The following is a 19,351-nucleotide window of genomic DNA, read 5'->3' as shown; positions in this document are numbered from 1 at the left end:
TAGGAACCAGAAAGTGATGTCGCTTTCTGGAAAAAATTGAAGGCTCTTGAATTCAAATTCAAAATAAATTATAATTATTTTTCTCTAGAATACAGTATATAATAATGGAATAAGTTACTTGGGGATTTGGATTTCATGAGGACGTTTTTCCTTTGGCTTTGTAAGAAGACAGATCTCTAAGCAGAATAAGCATTCTTAGAACAGGTGGGGGGTTGGCGCATGGATGTGGATGCAATAGACAGTTGTGGATCCATTTTATAATTGTAATATCATTTGTGGGTACATACAAACTCTAAGGTTATGTTATATTTTTAGATTATAGTACTAAACTACAATAATAATAATTTTGAGTGAATATAAAATTTCATACTAACAGAAATAGTTTTTTTAAAGGTTTATTTATTTATTTGAGAGAGAGAGAGAGAGAGAGAATGCACGTGAGCACGCAGGGGGAGGGAGGGAGAGCTGGGTGAGAGAGAAACATTAGCAGACTCCACACCTGTGGAGCCTGACGTGGGGCTCGATCCCACCTCCCTGAGATCATGACCTAAGCCAGAAACAAGAGTTAGACACAACCCACTGAGCCACCCAGGTGCCCCTAGAAATAATTTTTTAAGAGCATACATATAATCATTTCTTTTTCTTTTTAATACAACATTTAATAGAATTACATTTAGTTTTTTTTAAGTAGAAAAAAAGAAATTGATGGATATTTTCTTAAAACAGAGATAAGTATATTGTTTGCGGATAATGCATCTACTAGAAAAATCCAAGAGCATTTACAGTAACACTACTGGAACTATAGAGTATGGTCTACACAAAAATAAACAGAAATCAATAGTTATTACACATCAGAAGTAGTGCGTTAGAAAATGTAAGGGGGGAAGATCCTATTTATGGTATCATGAAAACCTACAAAATTTTCAAAATGTCATTACGAGTATAAAAGGCACTGTTGCCCGCTAGGATTGGACCACATGTGCGTTTAAATCTGTTTGATGGTGAGTTGTGGGTGGGGTGAGTTGAGGATAGACTTGTATTTAGTTTTAAGCACCTTCAAAATTTATCTTTCTTTGATGAAAACTCACTTTATATGAAAAATGAAAGTTAATTTTTTTTTTGTTTTTACTTAAAAAATAGCCTCACTAATAGACGACAGATAGTACAGTATTACACCAGGATTTGCCAAGTGGCTCCCATGAAACTATTTGATCAGACTGCCACCTACAGGGGACAAGAAAAGCAGAGAGGCACTAAAATATCATCTACCATGTCTCAGGCATCTTATTTAGAAAAATGATAGGGTTGCCAGATAAATACAGAACGCTCACTTAAGATTGCTTTCAGTTAATTACCATACTTTTGCAGTATAAGTATGTCCCAAATATTGTCTATGACATGCCGATACTGAACATTTTTCATTGTTTATCTGAAATTCGAATTTAACTGGGCATCTGTAGTTTTATTTGCTAAATCTGGCAACCTTTAAAAATAAAGATAATGTTGACCACTCTCTGCTGCGTAAAACCTTTCATTGGGCTCAGGGGAAAGTAGAAGCATCTTAACATGATGTGTAAGAACCTTCACGTCTCTGTTCCCTTCTGGCTCCTTTCTCCTTAGTACCAGCTTCCCAACAACAGCAAAATCTGTCTGTTGCTTAGGTACTTTGCTTGGCCTAGAATATAAAGTTCCCCGGTTTGTCTGTCTTTTAATATTGCTTATGATAATTTTATTATGTAATCACATCTTGCCTCAGGACTTACTAACCGAACATCAAAATTTTCACAGGAGATTATAATTAAATAATATATTACTTCAAGATAAAAACTAATGAGAACATGGAACTTATATAAAAACATTACCTTGGAAAGACACCCTGGAAAATGTTTTATCTCCTGAGAATTTTTGTGTTACTTAAATGCTAATGAAGCAAGGGTCCTATTGAACTTAAACTGTGTGTTTGTGCGTATCTGGCTATATAACTTGCAGGGTTCGGTGCAACATAAAAATGTGGAGCCTCGGGCGCCTGGGTGGCTCAGTCATTAGGCGTCTGCCTTCAGCTCAGGTCACGATCCCAGGGTCCTGGGATCGAGTCCCACATCGGGCTCCCTGCTCAGCGGGGAGCCTGCTTCTCCCTCTCCTCCCTCCTCTTGCTCTCTGCCACTATCTCTCTCTCTCAAATAAATAAATAAAATCTTTAATAAAAAAATGTGGAGCCTCTTGTTCAAAAACTATTAAGAATTTCAATATGGTAACAGGACAACATTAACTCCAAGCTTATAAGGGCAGGGCTCTCACTGCTCAGGTCACCTGCTCCATAGATACATCCCCCCCCGCACCTGAACGTGTTTAGAATTGAAATTTCTCTAAAGGAAGGTCATTTTTGTTTAAACTAGAAGGATATGAATAATTTAAAATTCGTGATGTTTTGAAGATCTTGCTATATGGACCCACTAGACAATCAAGAAGAAAATCAATGTGGACTTTGCAGGTGCACCTGGCTGGCTCAGTCAGTGAAGCGTGTGACTCTTGATCTCAGGGTCATGAGTTCGAGCCCCATGTTAGGTGTAGAGACTACTTAACAAAATAAAATCTTAAAAAAAAAATAATGTGGACTTCACAGTCAATTCAAGGCCTATTTTCATGGCTTAGTGGTTGGGCTTACTGGTTGGCTTTACGGATCCACAAACTATCTCTAATTCTGTGTGTGTGTGTGTGTGTGTGTGTGTGCGTGTTCACATGTGCATTTTTAAGGGGAGTGCTTTCATCCGATTCCCAAAGGAATCAATAACCCAAAAAGACTTAAGAGCCACTGCTCTATGAAATTATTTCTTTTTATTTTGACGTTATCTCTACGGCTAGCCATGTTTTGCTTAAAGAAACTTCTGCTGGTAACTGGTTTAAAAAAAAAACTTTCAAGGGGTTGGTGCAGATTTTTAAAACTATGTTTATTTCAAAATATAAAGAAGAAATATAAAAAGAGAAATATAAGGAATAAATAAGTACATCAGGATTCCAGTCAGAGAAATGAAATCTGAAAGGATCTACATTAAACTTTAATATGGTGACTAACATAACATAATAAAAAAACATTAAAATAAAAAGAAATTTAAAAAAATCTAATCATAGTTTAAAAAAAACTCTTATATCGTAGCTGCTACCGTCAGAAAACTTGAAAGATGGTAAAATTGATCTTTAACTGCAATATTTATTATGTAATAGTATGTAATACTTATTGAACACTTATCATGTCTTAGGTACTGTCCCAATTATTAACTCACTCCGTCCTCTTACCAACCCTATACTCCCTATTGTAGAAATGAGGAATCAAGCAAGCAGAGATTAAGAAATTTGCCCAATGACACACAATGGATGGTGGAGACAAGTCTTGAATTGGCCACAAAATCAACATTCTTTATAAACTTCATTTTTTTCTTCATTATTTAGTAGGCCCACTTAGCAATACTTCACAGAATTTTCAATTAGGAGATATCAAGATTAAAGAATTAGAACATGGAAAATGTATCCTTCCAGAAAACTTTTTTCACTCGGCTTCCAGGACATGAGTCCTCTGTGGGTCTCCTCCTGTCTCTGCCTGGCTACTCCTTCTTCAGTCTTTGTGTGGGATTCTCCCCTTCTCCCTATCAGATCTTGAACCTCTTCTCTCCATCTATGTACCCTCCTTAGGCAAAACTAATTCTGTCCCATGACTTTAAATGCTATCCACACGTTGATGATTTTCAAATTTGTATTTCCAAGTTGGGACACTTCCTTGAGTGCCTTCCAAACCTCTCCATTTGGGGTCTAATCAACATCTCAAACTAAACCTGGCCAAAATGAACTGCTGATTCCCTTCTTTCAAGACTCTCAGTTTCCCTCATTCAGTAAATGGCTACCCCATTCTTCTGTTAGAACCAAAAACTTTGGAGCCGTCTGTGTCTCTTCTCCCTCCCTAATACCCCATATCAAATCTATTGGCAAACGAGGTCAACTTAACGTTCAAAATATGTCCAGATGGATAGAAAGCAAAATCCATCCACTTTCTTACCCCAAGCCACCATTATCTCTCTTACCTGGATTATGGCAAAGTCTCTGTGATGGCCATGAGAATATGCCTCTCAGAGGTCCCAGTGTGGAAGGATAATTGACTGGTGGTCCCATCCATCACTGAGTTCACACAGAGTTCACACGGAGGCCACACGTCCCACGGACTGCTTCTGGCTTCTGGCTGGTCAGGAACACTGGGGCGGGTCCATTCCTGGGAGACAGGGGGCTTTGCTACTAGGTGACCTTGGCCCAAGGACTCTCTGTGGCCTTACCAAATTTTCATAGAATTGCACTGTAGTTTCAGACTGCCCCATCTGACCTTCCTGCCCCCATTCTGTCCCTTACCTGGGTCAGACCTACACTGCAGTCTGAAGGCTCCTAACATCTATTCTAGCCCCTTTCCATGTGCCCTCCCAGGTTTTCCTCTTAATAAATCTCTCACACAGCTAATCCCAACATGGCTTCTCAGAGGACTCAGACTAATACAGTCTGTTCATTGGTCTTCCTGCTTCCACAATTACACTCCTACTCTTTACACAGCAGCCAGAAGGAATCAGGTGAAATCAAACTCTTCACCTCTGGCTCTGGGCTCTACAAGATCTGGCCCTTGCTTTACCCATAGATATCATTTCCTTTCTGCTCACTCTGCTTCAGCTGCACAAACCTCCTGGCTATTCTTAACCCTTTAGATATGGTTTCCTTGCCCTTGCACTTGTCTTTCCCTCTGGAATGCTTGTGCCCCAGACATGCACATACCTTGGTCCTTCTCCTCATTCAGGTGTCACTCTCTATCCTCTTATCCTGCTTTATTTTTTCTTCGCAGCATTTACTCCCCATCTGACATATTATACATCTATTTTGTTTATTTGCTTGTTGACTCCCTCTCCCCACTACAACGCAAGTGCCATGAAAACAAGACTTTGTATTCACTCCCATATCCCCAACACAAATAAAAGTGTCTGGCACAGAAGTACTTAAGACATTGTGTTGAATGAATAATCATTTTTTTTTTTTTTAGAGGGCAGGCGGGGCAGAGGGAGAGGGAGAGAATCTTAAGCAGACTCCATGCCCAGTGTGGAGCCGGACACGTGACTCAATCTCACAACCCTGAGATCATGACCTGAGCTGAAATCAAGAGTCAGGGGCTTAACTGACTAAGCCACCCAGGTGCCCTTGAATAATAAATTCTTACTAAAAATCATGTATAGGGTCATAAAAATCAAGGAATTTTCAAAGCATAAGTTTGATTACGAACATTGGAGTTTTCTGAAGAATGAGAATACAACTAGAAAAATCAGTACCATAAATAATTAAGGACACACATTTTTTTTTTTTTGCTGATTATAAAAAAAGCTAATTTTTTAAAAAGCAAAGTTCACGTTTATCACTAATCTATTTCATGTAAAATATGAAGTAGTGTTTCATGGCAAGCAAGCTCAAGTCACACTCAATTAGCTGGATTATAACCAGGAAAGTGCTAAAATATCAAGGGAGTAAAAGCTGTCTTGCTATGACTTTTGAGAGAGTAAGTGATACCAGAGAATAGTTAGAAATCTATTTTTCTCAAGGGTAGAGAGAAAAATATATAGGAAAACATTCAAGAATCTCCCTAATGCTGGGAATATATGACAGCAAATTAACTTACTGACTGTAATGGGAAATAATTGGAAACATACCTGAATTTCTGTGAGATTTAATGAAATTGGAGTGTTGACCACACTTGAGATTAATTTTTCAAAAAACCCATATTGTCGTAAAACTCAAATCTACTTTTCTACTTTTCCCCTGCTTTTCTCCTTTTCTTCTACTTTTTTAGCTGATTCTTAAAGCAGGAAAAATAAAATCAAAACATTATTTAATCACACTTAGAAAATCTGAGTCCCAAACTGTAAGTCAATGGGTCATGCAAAATTTCTCGGACTTAATAGTTTTGTGCATCCGAATGGCAGACTCTATGGCAGGGAAAGAGAAGCCACAAAGTGCCTTTTTGGCAATCTGCCCTTCTCGGAATATTACATTTAGAGACAACAGACAGAAATGCAGACACTAGATCCTGGCATTGATTCACTGTACAGGAAGGTCAGAATTATTGAAGTATTTAAATGACAGAACTACTACCGGGAGTCTATGTCATCTTGGTCAAGTGATTAAAAGAAGCCAAGTAGAAATTACATTTCTGGTTTTACCACTCAGCTATTGCACACACTTGAATTAGTCTTCTCAATCCTTCCAGAAATTATGGCAAAAAGATGTAAGCATGTCTTAGAAATGCTTATGTATTATTATGGGGACAAAGAAAATATTTACCTCACTGAATTTTATTCTGCATTCCATGAGGAAGCATGGTCCAGTTTCCTTCCTTTCTTCCTTCCTGTAACTTTCTTTCTTTCTTTTTTTTGCTGATGAAAAAGCAAAACCGTGATCCATTGAACTTTTTTAGGTAGTGCATGTGTGTTCAGCACAAAAGGAGTCCAAGCCATATCAGAATACGGCATGATCTAACAGAGTATTGAGTTGAGAGTCTGCAGCCCTCTGTTCTCATTTTAAGTTGTACACTAGCTTTCTGACTACAGGTATTATCTCCCAGGTTCTGGGAGTGGCTTCGGGGGTGGCTTAACTGCTTCTGGCTCAGGGATTCACATAGGCTTGCAACCAAGAGGTCAGCTAGAGCTGCAGTCATCTGACGACTCACCTGGGGCTAGAGGCTCTGCTTCTAGGCTTACTCCCATGTCCAATGGCAAGAGGCTCCAGTTCCTCGCCATGTGGGCTCCTCCATGGCTCCTCATGGCTTGCTCATGAGATGGCAGCTGACTTCCTCCAAAGTGAGTGATCCAAGAGTGAGAGAGTAATGAGGCAGGTGCTGTGATACCCTCTGTCACCTAATCTCAGAAACAATTACCATCAATTCTGCTGTATTCTACCACTCACATAAGCTGACCTTGATGGGAGAAGGATGACACAAGTGTGTAAATAGCAAAAGATGGGAATCACTGGGGAACATTTCGAAGGCTGCCTACCACAGTCTCTGACCTCGTTTTCCTCATCTATAAAGTGAGGTCTTTTAACTAGATGACCTTTAAGGTTGGTTACCTCCTCTCTCTCCAGTGCCACTTCCAGACCTTGATTTTCACTCTCACATAGAAATTCCTATTCTTATTACTCAGCCAGCAAAACGAATGAAATCTTGCCATTTGCAATGACATGGATGGAACTAGAGAGTACTATGTTAAGCTAAGTCAGTCACAGAAAGACAGGTACCATATGATTTCACTCATCTGTGGAATTTAAGACACAAAATAGATGAACATAGGGGAAGGGAAGGAAATATAAAATAAGATAAAAACAGAGAGGGAGGCAAAACATAAGAAACTCTTAACTACAGGAAACAAACTGAGGGTGATTGGAGGGGAGGTGGGTGGGGGGATGGGGTCACTGGGTGATGGACATTAAGGAGGGCACTTGATGTAATGAGCACTGGGTGTTACACACAACTAATGAATCACTAATTCTACCCCGAAACTAAAAATAAAAATAAATAAGTAAATAAAATAAAATAAAAGAAAAGAAAAAGAAAATCCTATTCCTCTTAGCTTTAAGCCATATGGCTGTACCAACCTCCACCCATCCATGTTGCTGTCATTTATAGACTTTCTGGTCACCATCCTTCATCTCTGTAACTTAGCACCTGACTTACAGTTGTCTTTTTCTCTCCAAGTCCTGCCATTATCCTAAGACTTCCATGTCCTCATGGGGGACCCATCCTTTATCATGGACTTCAAGTTCCTTAACCTCCTCATCTCCAATGCCCTTCCCTGCTGCTTCATTTCAGAAACCGTTCTACACCCTGAATTTGTCATCACCAAAACCGTTCCACTTTGTAAACAATAAATGCAATCAGCTTACTCTCTCGCTGTAACTTCCTCTTTTTCTGATTCTCTAATTGACTGTCCTGAGATGCGTCCCCAGACCTGGCTGGAAATTCCAGGAAATGATCACATCTACTTTCTCTGAATCAGATCTCGAGTCTTCACTTCATATTGGATTTTAAAGTCCACCACTTGAGGAAGCGCTCTCTGGATAGAGTCCTCACCTCCTTTGTCTCATAACCTTTCTTTCACATCTGCCTGGAAAAGCCTTAGTCCTGATTGCTTTCAACTGACTATTTTATACCTTCTCTATCACCTACAACCAGGCCACTGAAGGCTGCGGGAGAAAATCACGTGACGGTGTGGGCTGGATAGATGGTCCTCAGATTCACACAGGCTTCCATAGCTGTCCACCAGTTTCATGGTCAAGGTCCTCTAGTCAGCTCTCTCTTCCAGTCCCACAGAGACTATTTCAAATACTCCCCACTTTCCTCAAGACTCCATATCTGCCCCTGCCACCTCTCCTATCATCCTCATTTGCTCTTTTACTTCCCAAAGAAAATAGAATCCATTAGCTGAGACTCTTTGTTTCCAGACCCATTCTTTCCTCCTTTCCTCTTATTATAATGAAAAAGGAGCGTCACCCCTGATCTGAAGTCTGCCTGTGCCTAAAATTCCATTCCCTCTCACCTCCTCAGAAACTCTGACATTTTTAGCCCAGTGCAATCTCACTTCCACGTTCCCATCTTCCCTGAAGTAGTCCCTTGTTTCATTCTGTTGCCTTCCTCTTTTGCCTAAAACTACTGTCCAGTATGGTACCCCTAGCCACATGTGATTTTGAGCACTTGAAATACAGCTAGTCCCAGATGATAAATCCTCACCAGCCTTCAAAAATTTAATATTTAAAGAAAAAAATTTACATTATCTCTTTAATCACTTTCCATATTGATTGCATATTGAACGTATGGCTTTCTGGAGGGCGGGACAGGATAGCTAGATTGGCCTCTAATTCCTAAATATTCTATTCTGTGACCTGGCATTAAGAAGTTATCTGGTCCACTTTATCTGAATGACATAACCCATTTTCCTCTGTATATATACAAGGTTAAATTCTTTATGCAGTTGAATCCATTATAAAAAAAATGCTACCTTTACTCACGAAGTAAAAGAAATTAGTTATCTGTTACTTTAATATTAACTGTGCTCATAAAGTAGTTAAATGTGACTATTTTCTCCTTTATCTCCTTCATATAATAATAAACTATGATATACTATATTATATAAAGTGTATAGTTTCATACACTGTACTATTTATATGTGAGATTAATAATGCTGCAGATGTTATTCACACTTGAATAGGGGCTTTTTTTAAATTTTAGTCCAGTGGGGCCCATTCCAGACCTCTGACCTCCAAAACAATACGATAATAAATTTTTGTTGTTTTAAGCTACAAAGTTTGTAGTAAATTGTTAAAGCAGCAATAGGAAACAAATATGTGAATTTTTAGACTCTAAACTCTTTTTTTTTTTTTAACAAAATGCATTTATTATTACAGAGTTTCTGTGGGCCAGGAGTTGGCATAGTTTAGATTGGTCAGGGTTTTACAGACTCTCTCCCAACAAATAAATAAATCTTTAAAAATAAAAGAACAGTGCTTGGTATTAGCTATTATAATATTATTATATCATATTATTGCGTTATGGTAAAAAAAAAAAATAAACACAGGCCAGGATGATTGATGCTACTATCCTTTGCTGGCACCCAGACTCTGCATCTTGATGAGCACTGGGCTTAATTCTTCAACCTCTTCTCGTCCCTACCTATATTCCTCCCCTTGGTGACTGCATCCAGATTCATGTATTTAAATTTTCATGTAAGCCTTGACCTCCCCACTGAGCTCCACACTGGTGTATCCACCTGCCTATTCAGCATGTCCACTTGGATGTCTATTAGACATCTTATAGATTGAAAGCAGATCTCTTGATACCCCTCTCTGAAAGTTCACTTCTCCCTGAGTATTTTCTGTATTTAAAAACGACACCGTCATTACAGTCATTCAGGCCAAAATCTCCTTGATCTTGCTCTTCTTTCATTCATATCCAATTTTCCAGCAAATCTCATCCGCTTTACCTTTGAAATGTATCCAGAGTCCAACTACTTCTCAACACTTCCTCCACCATCAAGCCACCATTGCCTCCTACTGGAATAACATGAGCCTCCCATCTGGACTCCTGGTTCTATTCTCGCTTTCCCCATAGTCTATATTCCACATAACAGCAGTCAGAGTGATCTTTTTTAAGATGTAAATTGAACATTTCTGTTTAAAACCCTCAAATAGTTTCCAGTTTCACTCAAAATAAAAAGCCCAAATCCCTATGCCTTGGCCCTGCGGTAAGACCCTCTGGCACTTGGTCTAATTGAGACAACCAGAACCTAGCAGGTGTTTTGGAAATTCATGGAGGAATACGGCAGGGAACAGTACTAGACATTTTGCAAAATATGGGATATTCCCATAAAAGAAAGAATTGTCTCTTGTCCTAAAGAGTTCTTGAATTTATGGCTGGATATTCATGCAGGTGAAAAACCTATTTACTATTAGTTGAGAATTTAATATGTAACACAACGTCCAGGAAAGCACTACTCTGTAAGTTAAGGGGAAGTGGCACATTATTTTGTTTGGAACATTACCAACAATTGCTCACCACTTTGGAGAATCACATTATTCTTGGCAACACCACTGGCTATTTGCATTACTTGTCTACACACCTGAACAAATTTATAGCTATCATCATTCTGATTCCACATGTAGATATAAACATCTTTTATCCTTCTCTCTTGTAATTGAGTCTCTGCATTTATGTGTTAAAACACACATAATTCTATTAAATTTGAGCCAAATCCACCCTCCTCAATCCACTTGCTGGTATAGGTCTAGAAAAGGGAAACTATTACCCTTTACCAGGTAACGCTGTGCTAAGTTCTGCCAGCAGGGGGTGCTAGAGAGAGGGTATGAGGCCGAAGAAGAAAATAGCCTCTTCCGGCCCCGTGTGGTTCCTGCCATTGTGACTTCAACAACACTCCTTTCCTCAGCTAGTGGTAGTTGGCTCCAGTCTTTAGCTTCTTTGGCACTTCCAAAATGAGCCTTAAGGTGCCCGCCTGCAGTACTGGTATGAGCAGGACAGCACCTCTTTCTCAGGGGTCTAAGCCTTAGGTCTATGTGGTCCCTTTTCCAAGCCTCTAGTTTCTGAAAACACCAACCTCTTCTCTTTGTTCCTCTGGCAGGTTATTATATCTGGGCCTCAACGTTTGCTTTTTTAGTCCTTCAAGCTCCATCACAACACATTTCTTAGGTTAAATTCTCTCTGCTGGGGGTACCCGGATGGCTCAGTTGGGTAAGTCTCTGACTTTTTTTTTTTTTTTTAAGATTTTTATTTATTTGAGAGTGAGAGAGAGAGAGAGAGAGAGAGCACAAGTGGGTAGAGGGAGAGGGAGAAGCAGACTCTCCGCTGAGTGCGGAGCCTGATGCAAGCAGGACTCGATCCCAGGGCCCCAAATCAATGATCCAAGCCAAAGGCAGCCACTTAAGCGACTGAGCCACTCAGGCGCCCCAAGCCTCCCACTCTTGATTTCAGCTCAGGTCACGATCTTAGAGTCGTGAGATTGAGCCCTGCGTCACGCTCGATGCTCAGGGAAGAGTCTACTTGAAATTCTCTCTCGCTCTCCCTCTGCCCCTCCTCCCCTCTTGCACACATGTTCTCTCTCTCTTTATAACAAATAAACAAATCTTTTAAAAAAAATTCTCTCTGCTGAAATGACTGGTGTAGTTTCTGTTTTCCTGACTTCGTTCTAATGAGTACTTGGTGCCAGAGTGGTTCTGGGAAACAGATCCTCAAACATGGGATTTGGGATTGTTTGGTTATATCCTTAACTTTGCAATCACCTGAGCTCTTTGCTAATAGAAAATTGTTATCTGGTTATCTGTGGCCATATAAGGCATCACGATCACCTGAAGTGTCACCCGTAGTGTAAGTTCTCCAGCACTTGGTAGCGACCTATGGTAATAATGATGACTATAAGAACTGTGGGGTCAATGGCTGCTTCTGACCACGCTGGAGAGCTTATGGAAATAATATAACAAGATCAGGGTTTTAAACTTTCATCTCAGGTCATAGCCAAGGAACTAGAGAGTATCTATGGCAGCCGTAAGATAATCCACTATTTCTCAGCGTGGCAGGGTCAAACTTACTGAAAATCACATCCAAAATTTAATTGGGTTGCAAAACAATAATTTAAGTTGAATTCACAGACTATGCATGTCTTTTATGTTAAACTTATGGCATTAAGAAGGAGTAGACCTGAGGCTTGAAATGGGGACCTCTGATGGAATTGAACAAAGATGAGAAATTGAGAAATTCTCTTAAGCCTCTCTGAGCTCCGCTTGGCAGCACAGCCTGCTCTCCTGTGTCTGAGGAGATGAGATTCACTTAAAGATCTCCTGGTAACCTCCCCTTAGGGAAGCTGCCTTGCAAAGACTGCCAATCATTCTCAAGATGCACCCTAATTAGCCCTGAATGACTCTAGACTCAAATTAGAGTCCACTTGGCATACTCCAAAGAGATGAATACAAAATTTGGCTTAGGACAACATAGCTTATACACCCAAAGAATTTCCAGATTTTTCTAATATATAGAAACATAAAAACTAATATATATAAAGACAAAAATGTTGAAATGGATTTGAAAAGTATTACTCCAAGGAGGAAAGAATACAAAACAGGATCAAGGCAAACGTACTAACATAAAGGCCCTTGCAAGAGACTCCAGAGATAATGTGTAAACTAGCAAACCTATCAGCTTCCCACCACACTCCCAGAACTGCTTGACTGCCTGATGATTACGTGGCAGAAAAATCAAACCCATTATTACTGTTTAAACCAAATGCAGGACTAAGATTATTACCTGACAGATACTGCTTAATAGCTCCAAACTTCAGGCTGAGGTCCTTACTTTAAAAGGGACTTTCTTAGGAAGACTGGTTTCACAGTTAAAGGTCAGCATTGTTAGTAGCAGCCCTATTACTTCTATTGTCCCTACCATGGCTCCTTCCACAGTGTCAGTGCCAAGCCAAAGGTTCATAGTATGGATCCCACTTTCTCAGTTCACACTTGTCAATCAGTTCCTATAACTGCAGTTCTGCTTAATCACAAATGGTTAACCCACAATGTACGGGGACCCGAAACATTCTCATCTTCACCAACATGGTTTCATGACAGAATGCAGTGAAAGAGCCAGAATCATCTGAAGAGGAAACAAGATGATGACCACTATAATATCATGTAAAAAACACATCATCTAGCCTTGACGCATTTCAGGGTAATGAAATGAAGCACTCTAGATCTTCTCAAGTTGTATCTTAGAAACTTGAATGAAATTGCAAAAACCTATGAAATTGGTTTTATAGAGTATGAGTGGGGGAAAATAGGAGGATGATAAGGGAAGGAAAAATAACACTCCTTTCAATACCATTTTATATAGGTCTGCATCAGTCAGGATTTAGTCAGAGATCCAGAACCATTAGGATCTCTCTCTCTCTCTCTCTCTTACACACACACACACACACACACACACACACAGATTTATCACAAGGATTGGACCTTGTGCTGTGGTGGGAGCTGATAAAAACTGTCTCTGTAAGGCTGTCTTCATATCTGATGCTAGACCTTGACATCTGCAGGCAGGCAATTGAGAAGAGGGATGTCAAGTGGTGACTGGAATCTGTGTCAGGCTCAATGTCTCCAGCTTTAATGATGTGGGTATCTTGCGGGATAAGCTGGCGCCCTGTGTCCCAGAGATAAGTGCACATCTGGAGGAGGAGTCACAGAGCGGAGGGAAGATCCAGGGGAAGGGGAAGCAGCTGCAGGCTGCTGCGGGGAGGTGAGTCGGCAGACAAACAGCCATGTGCATGAGCTACAGAAGCACCCGGAGACTCTTCCCCAATCTTCTGAGCATAAAAAGGTTACATGTCTGCGGCAGCGTGTTTGTGGCTGCACATCTCACACAAAAATGTCTCTTGTGGCACACCCTAGCTAGACACTTATAGGGGAGGGAATTGTGGGAGATGTAGTTCAGTCCAACCTATTTGACACACTACAAAGCCCCTGCAGTTGATGGATTCCCCGTCAACTTGGCACACATACGCATCTCTTTAAATTACATTTAATTTCCAAATGAAGGCAATTAAAAAGTCAAGTTTCTACCTAACACATACAATTATCCTATATATAACTAAAACCACATTAACCATATTCCCGAAAGAGGCTATGAAATCTCCTTCTTATCTTTGGGTGATGTTCATCCTTCTTTGAGCTAATTTATACTCTCTCTTTTGCACCCTTAATATAAATACTGAGATGATAGGGGAATAAGAGGATGAAGAAAACAGGGGCGCCTGGGTAGCGCAGTCGTTAAAGCGTCTGCCTTCGGCTCAGGGCGTGATCCTGGCGTACCGGGATTGAGTCCCACATCAGGCTCCTCCGCTAGGAGCCTGCTTCTTCCTCTCCCACTCCCCCTGCTGTGTTCCCTCTCTCACTGGCTGTCTCTCTGTCACATAAATAAATAAAATCTTAAAAAAAAAAAAAAAAAAAAAGAGGATGAAGAAAACAGGTTTTTGGTGTATATATATAAAAAACATAGATATAAACATATTCATATAAAAATAAGGAAGAATTTTTCATAATGGCTTTAGCCCTTATTTCTGCAACTGGTCATATGGTCATAACCTGTATATACCACCTTCTACTACTAATTTGATATTCCCCTTACCCTCAGCAAGTGCCTCAGCTGGCTGTGGTTTCTTTCGTGACTCAAATGTTTGTTCCAGGAGCGTCTGGAACATGAGTAATATAGCCTAAATTGGGGTGTTGTAGTTTTCCATTGACTGTAATCATAGACCTGGAAGCAAGACTAAGAGGCAGCCCAGGGGATATCCTGCATTCTAGACACACTCCTCCTTGCTCCCACTGAGTAGTAGCAATCCAGCTCTGCTTTTAGAGTCAGGATAAATGACCCCAGCCAGTGCAGAACCCTCCTTGTTTGCTTGTTAATTCACTGGCAAGAAGCCCCAGTGGGCACGTCGCAATCTCAACTTCCAGGTCAATGGAATCACTATTGCGCCCCTTTTTGGAAACATTCCTCTCTTTCCAACTAAGACCTTGAAACCAGCAGAGTCTAAAGTTATGCAGATGAAAAGCCAATATTGCACACCCATTTCCACCCTTGATTTCCAGACCCATAAATCATGGCTACGGGAGAAACAGCACCAAATATTGCTGATGTAGGGTGTATACTGCATCCTGGGACACACTGCCTCAATGCTGCGTGATGCTGCCACTTCACCGGCACTGGAACTGAGGTTTAAAAATGCCACACCACTGTTCTAGCAAGCCAGCTGCTAGATGGTACGCCTAGGAATTACGTGAGCAGCATGGACCAACTGCCACATTTCATTTGCTAAAAAATAAGTTATTTGATCAGAAGCAATGGTGTATGGAACACGATGACAGTGGATAGATTTTTAAGACCATAAACTATTGCTCTGGTTAAAGCACTGAGGGATGAAAAAAGTCCATATCCAGAGCAAGTGCCTATTCTAGTGAGAACAAAATGCTGCCCCTTCCATGATGAAAACAGTGCAGTGGAATCAAGCTGCCACAGGAAGCCGACTTACGCCCCTAGGGAACGGTTCCACAGCGGGTGCTCAGTTGGTCTTTGCAGTTGGCAGGTTGGACACCCCACAGTGGCTTTGTTGTATTGGTCTTGGTGAGTGGAAGTCCCTGTGTCTTATCCCACACTTAACCTCCCATCCTTGCTGAGATGGCCACCTTGTGAGCCTACTGGGCAATGACAGGAGTGGTTGGGGACAGAGGCTGCTGGACACCCACAAAATGGGTCATCTTAACCAGCTGATTAAAATTCTGTACAGAGATTGCCCTCTGAAGAGCATTTATACGGGAAGCAAATATATTTATACTCTGTTCCCACTCAGAGAGCTCCAGCCACATACTTCTTCCTCAGACCTCCTTGTCACCAATCTTCCAATCATGTTCTTTCCAAGTTCCTGACCATACAGCCAAACCGTTAACCATATCTCAGGAATCAGTGGACACCCGTATCTCCGGCTACCTCTACTTTCAGGAAAAGCAAACAACCTGGTGCACTGTGGTACGTGCTGCTCCCCGGAGGCTTCCCTTCCCTGTTTTGCAGGGTCGTCTTGGAGTGGGGCCATAGTGCTGTCCGTGTCCAGGCGGTACTAGCAGGTCATGCAACACCATCTGTAAACCAAACCAGAATTTTTTTTTTCCTTAGCAAACTGGTCAGAGGATTCCTCATGAGGCCACAAGTGAGAACCAGGGGGGAAACTGTTGGAGAAGCAGGGCCATGGTCATCTGGGCCACATCCTCATGCAACTTACTTGCATCTTCAGAATCTTCTTGAGCCCAGTCTCGTATATATGAAGTGCTGTTGCACATGCCCAGCTTAAAGGATGACTTTATGAGTCACACAACACCAGGTCATTAAGCACAGCTTAGGTCTCATGGTAACGCGGTCTGCCGTCAAGCAGTCAGTCATAGTAAGTAAGAAGCTGCTTTAAAAAAAAAAAAAAAGCATAGTTTTAAATATAGAATTTTATATGGCTTTGCTCCAAAATCCCGACAGTCTGTACTGCAGCTCGTGTATAAAGAGCCTGCCAAGTGCTCCAGGCAGCAACGCTATCTTCCACCGACACTTCATACACCATTGGCCATTTATAGAAAAGTTGCTGATCTTTGATAATGAGGAAAATACATTTGCCTTATTAATAGCTGTGAGCCAGGTGCAAGAGGATATGTCGATTTGCTTCAGCAATGAAAGCACGTCTGAAACAATGGCTCTAATCAGAGTCACCACCTAATTAGGTTTACAAAAATCCACTGTGGTTACACAAGTTTCATCTGTTTTCTGTTACGTAAATAAGCGAGTTGAATGGAGATATGGTAGGAATCACCAATAGTGGTGCGAATCTCTGGAGTCCTTCCATTAATATGATATTGCCTTACTATTTTCATAAATAGAGGTAGTTCCAGTAGCTTCTACTTGGCCTGTTCTGCCATAATAGCATTCACTGCATGAGTGTGGGAATCAGTGTGGAGTCTGCCAGTTGCTGAGTGTCTCTACACCAGTTATGCATTATAAAACAAGGCAAATACCCACAGGCTAGATTCAGGTACCCACTGGGACCACTATGAAGAGAACCTGAGCCAAAACTCCACTGATCACCTGACAGTGATTTGTTTTTTTAAAGATTTTATTTATTTATTTAACAGAGATAGAGACAGCCAGTGAGAGAGGGAACACAAGCAGGGGGAGTGGGAGAGGAAGAAGCGGGCTCATAGCGGAGGAGCCTGATGTGGGGCTCGATCCCATAACGCCAGGATCACGCCCTGAGCTGAAGGCAGATGCTTAACAACTGCGCCACCCAGGCGCCCCACCTGACAGTGATTTTTTTAAGGCCCTACTCTGACTGTTGGGTTACAGAGTGACATTTTGAGTCTCTAAGAATTAGTTCAGTTCAGAGCTAGTATTTAGTTATCCCTTAAAAAGTCTGACTCTTTCTCTTTCCCCAGTACAGAGTCACGCTGGTAAATGACAACACACCCTTTGGAGGAAGGCTAGAAAAAAAGACCAACAGCATAAATAATCTGGCAATATGGCATGGTCCTTTCTCAAGAGTACCTGGCTTCCCCTTTATTCAAGTGACTCCAGATCTGTGAAATGACTCAGGTCTGGGAAATGACCGAGTAACTAAGGCTGTCGACTTTGGTGGCTCAAGTCAGTCTTCTGTTCATTAGATCAAGTAAGACTTCAGTGATGACACCCATCTGCTTTAACTGTAGGGACACCATGATTAATAGCTAATGCCAAAGATCTCTGCAGGTTAGGCTACTCTAATTACTGCTTTGCCTCTGTTGCCCATTATGGTAACTAAATTTACCTCAACTTTGGTAATTAAATGCTGCCACTTGGCCCCTGCCATCCTAGGATCTCATCATTCTCATTTAATTTAAGAGTCCCAGTTCAATGGTAGCAGTTCCCAACTGCAATTACTTGCCCAGAGAAGAGCCACCAAAAAACTCTTCAAGGATGCTGGGGCTCTCCTCATGACTCTATTTCTCACTGCTTTGGTAAACAGTGTATCCCAGGGGTCCTCTTGAATATAGTGGGAGGCTGGGTGGTCAGGTCCTATATGGTTAATCCACTATAAGGAAATCCAATTTCCTTAAACCTCACAATTTCCTGAATAGCTTCCTCTATAATATATGAAAGAAGTTTGGCATTTCTACTTCATGTACTGGGAGGTGCCTTTGGGTCCAGATTTTGGGTCGACCAATCAAACAAACTATTAGATCTATTCCATGCTCATTCAACACACTGAATCTGGAATCTCTGATTAGTGAGCCAATATTTGGCCCAATCCAACTTTATATTCCTTCCATCCTTATCTTGCATCCTTAAGATCTATTACCAAACATATTCTCTAAGTTTCCTTATAAATGGGCAAAATCATACTGGGGGACACATTACCTTTAAGAAAGCAACTAAAACTGATAGCTGACCTCTCAAAAAAATGGAGCCAGCCAAATGGAATGGCATCTTTAGGGTACTGAAAGAAAAATACGTACCAACCAAAAATTCCAGTGAAATATTATTCAACACTGAAAGTGAAATAAGTAATAGATAAAGATAAACAACTACATAAAGGTAACACTATCTTTCAAAATAAAGGTGAAATAAGGATGTTTCAGGCAAAAAAAGAAAAAAAAAACCCAAAACCAAAAAACAAAACTCAAGGGGCACCTGGGGGGCTCAGTCAGTTAAGTGTCTGACTTCGGCTCATCTCATGATCTCAGGATCCTGGGATTGAGCCCCATGTAGAGCTCCCTACTCAGCGGGGAGTCTGCTTGTCCCTCTCCCTCTGCCTTTGCCTCTCCTCTCACTTATGCTCTCTCAAATAATAAATAAAATCTTTAAAAAAAAAGAAAAAAAACCTCAAGGGAGTTCTTTAGGGCAGAAAGAAAATAACCTAGAGAGAAATCAGGAATTGAAGGGAGGAATGAAAAACAGAGGAAATAAATATGTAGTAAATATAAATGGATACTTGCTGCTCATAATAATAATAATAATAATAGTAATGTCTTGTGGGGTTTAAACTATACATCTATTTCATTTATATATAAAATGTCTGATAACAATCCAAAGAGCAAAAGGCAATTAATGAAATTAAGATATTTTAAGGTCCTAGCATTATCAGAGAAGTGATAAAGGTAGTAATTTGTATTAAAATATGTCAAGGATATATGTTATATTCTCTCAGCTGTTAAAAAGAAAATAATGTATAGTTAA

General features: G+C 40.6%; 1 long non-coding RNA gene across 3 annotated transcripts in view; it reads right to left on the bottom strand.

The window, feature by feature from the left end:
- The window catches only part of LOC113251962 (uncharacterized), a 45,416-nt gene that overhangs the window by 15,869 nt on the left and 10,196 nt on the right, over positions 1–19,351 (bottom strand). For 2 of the 3 annotated variants that reach the window (XR_008957989.1, XR_007190004.2), the window contains 4 exons: positions 16,383–16,556; positions 16,120–16,242; positions 6,740–6,858; positions 4,074–4,258 (listed from right to left, as the gene is read on the bottom strand). This is a non-coding gene — a long non-coding RNA (uncharacterized LOC113251962). Of the gene's footprint in view, positions 1–4,073; positions 4,259–6,354; positions 6,859–16,119; positions 16,243–16,382; positions 16,557–19,351 lie in introns of all 3 variants that reach the window. The other variant, XR_007190003.2, reaches the window with a different exon arrangement.

This window comes from Ursus arctos, unplaced genomic scaffold (genome assembly GCF_023065955.2).
Source record: "Ursus arctos isolate Adak ecotype North America unplaced genomic scaffold, UrsArc2.0 scaffold_7, whole genome shotgun sequence".
In the NCBI taxonomy this organism is placed as follows: domain Eukaryota; kingdom Metazoa; phylum Chordata; class Mammalia; order Carnivora; family Ursidae; genus Ursus; species Ursus arctos.
This window is presented reverse-complemented; position numbering and strand designations above follow the sequence as displayed.